The sequence below is a fragment of the Octodon degus genome, unplaced genomic scaffold, assembly GCF_000260255.1.
Source record: "Octodon degus isolate 3935 unplaced genomic scaffold, OctDeg1.0 scaffold00004, whole genome shotgun sequence".
NCBI lineage: Eukaryota > Metazoa > Chordata > Mammalia > Rodentia > Octodontidae > Octodon > Octodon degus.
In genome coordinates, this window is record NW_004524580.1 from 4,630,037 (window position 1) to 4,633,672 (window position 3,636).

The window sequence follows — 3,636 nt, forward strand, 5'->3', positions numbered from 1 at the left end:
TTTTTGAGACAGGGTTTCACTATTTAGTTCAGGCTGACCTTAAACTCACTTTGTAGCCCAGGATGGCTTCAAACTTGCAGTGATCCTCCTGCCTCAGCCTCCCCAGAGCTGGTATTATAGGCATGCACCCCCATGCCCAGCTGAGAAACTCCTTTAAACTCTTATTTTGAACAGTTGTCTTGGACCAGGAACAAATCACTGAGGAGCTTGATTAGAAACACACACTCTCAGGTCCTCAGGCCCTGCCTGAAGCCTCCCGAGTCAGAATTTGCATCCCTGGGTGATCTGTGTGCACATTACACTTGGGAAGTACTTCTTTAGAATATTTTGAAGTCTTTGTCTATAATTTGTATCACAAGAGTGGAAAAGAACTGTGTAATTATGTGACACTAATACTTCAGCAGACATACAATTGAAAGATGTAATAGATGCTTTTTTTAGAATTTTGCATTAAATTTGGGTGACTAATTTTGTAACGATAAGAAAAAAATCACACCTCTTTGCAATTTACATTTCCACAAAGTTTCATACTTACCAAAGTATAACTAATAGTAAACCACAATTGATACCTGCTTAGGTTTTGCTATTATAAGATTCCTGTAATTAGTTACACATAAACCTTATGGATGTCACTGTAAGCACCTACAAACACTTTAGTGTTTATTTAAAGTGGGTTGCACTACTGGCCTATGATGCACTGTGGCTGACAGCAACACATCTTTAATAACAATATCTTGGATTCTCTATTGCAAAGAATAACATTAATAAAGCATTGTTATTTTTAAAGTTGATATACATACATCAATAGTTCATGAGGATCAATAAGATTTTAAAATAGCTATGGAGTATTTATTTTGAAATACATTAAAATTAAAACTTCACCTATATTTTCACCTTTTCAGTCAGAAATCCCAGTTTGAATTAAAAGTTTAATAAATATTTATCAGCTCTTGGAAGGCTGTAAACAGGCAGATCACTATGAGTTTGTTATAGTCATGAGACCCTGCACACCCTGTAGTCCCTTCCTTAAAAATACAAAAAAAAATTATCAACCCTGTCTCAACAATGTTGTTCTTCTCCATTATTTAAAACTTCTACTGCCCAAACCAGAATAGAACTGGTTATTTTTGTTGTTGCTGTTGTTTACCATTTTGCTCTTATTTTTATTTCATGGGGCAAAACTATCAAGTACTATTGCTTTGTTTTCTCTTGGGCCTCTTGCCTCCTCTTGCAGTGGGGAAATAGCCATAAATGATTCCTTGAATCCATGCCTCTTCTTGTGAGGAAATAATTCTCTGCTTAGTAAGCATTACCACAAAGGGGGCTGGCTGTTGGGTAGAGATGAAGCTGCTACTGTATCTGCATGTCTAGCAGAGGATTTAATTGTGAGAGAAACTGATATCCTATCACACTGGAATTTTATCTTGCCCAAGGGACCTTTAGGCATGGGAGTCTAGCCAAGAGATGTCAGGAGTGCAGCGGATGCAGCTGAGGCTGGATCTCAACCCGAGACAGCTGTGCTGCAGTGCCCAGAAGAAAAAGGGCTACTGGGTACTTGCCTTCTGGTTTAGGGAAGACAGCATCTTTCTCTGCATCTAGGAGATGAAGAGCCATTTTCAAATATTGTGTTATTATACATGCCATGTGGAAGAGCTCAGTAATGTAGAAAGGAAGAAATGGCATTTAGGTAGTTGCTGCATTGTGCAGACACATTTATACAATTTTTAGACAAATCTGTATGTGGGAAGATGATTTGGGGAAGGCTATGAAGTATCATTTTTATGACATAAAGCTTTTTAAAATTTTAATTCTGATACAGTATTATAATACAATAATATCCATAATAATTTCTTTTTAGAGAGGATTTGAAATTTCTTAGGGGGTTTTAAAAGAACTCATTTATAAATGCAGTACTGGGTTAACAATTAGCCTGATTACTCAAACTTTATACTTCTTTGTAAAATTAGTTAGCTGCTCACATGGGTACAATGGAATAAAAAGCCTGTTTTTAAGAAGGTAAAACCATAAAAACAAAGGGCAAGGAGACAAGGTGAGCTGTTGTAGAAAAACATTCATTCTGTGATGAATTAAATTAGCTCTTTTATAGATAACATAAAATTGCTAATTAGTTGTAAGACTTCAACTTTTCTACATTTACTGTTGCACTCACTTAGTTTCTATCATGACATCCAGTTTTCTCTCCTAATACATTGCTTCCTTTCCGCCTTCAACAAAAAGAGCAGATTTTATCTTTTTCCTTTTTTAAAAAAAGTGTATTTAGTACAGGGTCCACAGGGTCTCACTACACAGATTGAACTTGAAGTGATCCTCCCTGTTTTTCAGCCTCCAAGCACTGGGATTACAGGTAGGTGCCACAACATCCAGTCTCATTCCTTGTCTCAGTGTGCCCCGGGGGCAGGGCTGGCACAGTAGGCTGTCTGCTTAAGCAGGCGCTTTAGATTTCTGGACTTGCGTGTCAACATAAGAATTATATAATTCTTTATGCCTATTTTAAAAATATATTTTAATTTTTTCAATGTTTTTTCATCATATTCTGTAGGGACTTAAAGTTTAACATATTAATGCTTGATGAAAAATACCTGTTCCATGTTATGCCTGAGATGTTTGATATTCAGACAGATAGTGAGATTAAGCTTAACAGCCTAGGTTGTATGGTAACAATAAGCTTCTCTTCTGGAGCATTAACACCCTAAGTTTGCAGACCAAAAATTAGAGAAAAAGGAGGGCCACAAGGAAAGCCAACATTTTGGCTCTAGCCTTCTAAGGTCAATTAAGACTCAGGACATATGAGAACTTGTACCATAATGACATGTAACTCAGGTGTGTCCCAAATTTTCTGATAAAGGAGATTATGGGGCCAAAGAGGAAAGTGATCGATGATGTAGAGTATGCCTAAGGACAGTCACATGGAGAGAAAACACTCTCTCAGGCTTTCACAGAGAGCACATTGGCCAAGCAATGGCCGTGACTCATCCACATCACTGACACTGACAAAGGATCTACAATCTTAGGTACAGGATCTCAGGATAAATCCTGAGGGGATTTGACTGACCTTATCAGATCCAAAAACTACAAATTTTGTTGCATAGGTCTTGCTTTATCTTGGTCTTAACCATCCAACATAAAAGTATAAAAATGAAGTATAAGAAGTAAAGCTATGTTGTTATGTTGGGTTTTAGGGGAATCAGGTCAACAATTTCTGACATTGCCAGTCAAGCAGAAGATCCAACACTATTATGGACTACTGGACTCTTTTAGAATATTTGGTGAGTTACACACCTATAATATTCAAATGATGGAACTAAACAAAAAAGGGAATACCAATGAATGTCCATTTTGTATCTGTGTATTCAAAATGGTTCGGATAGATATATAGTTACATTCTCTTAATGAATAGAGGGATTTGTTCTAATAGTGTTTATAAATAGGATATAATGTCTGCATCTTGTACAGCAAATAACCACTAGGAAGAGAGTATGTAAGATGTTAATTATTGAAACTGTCCTACCAATTTGATTTGAAACTGTCTCATTGCTATTTGTTCCTCAATAAAATTATGGAGGAAAAAAAATCCTCTTGAGCTGTCTGGCCGGCCCTTAGGTTTTATCTTAATAC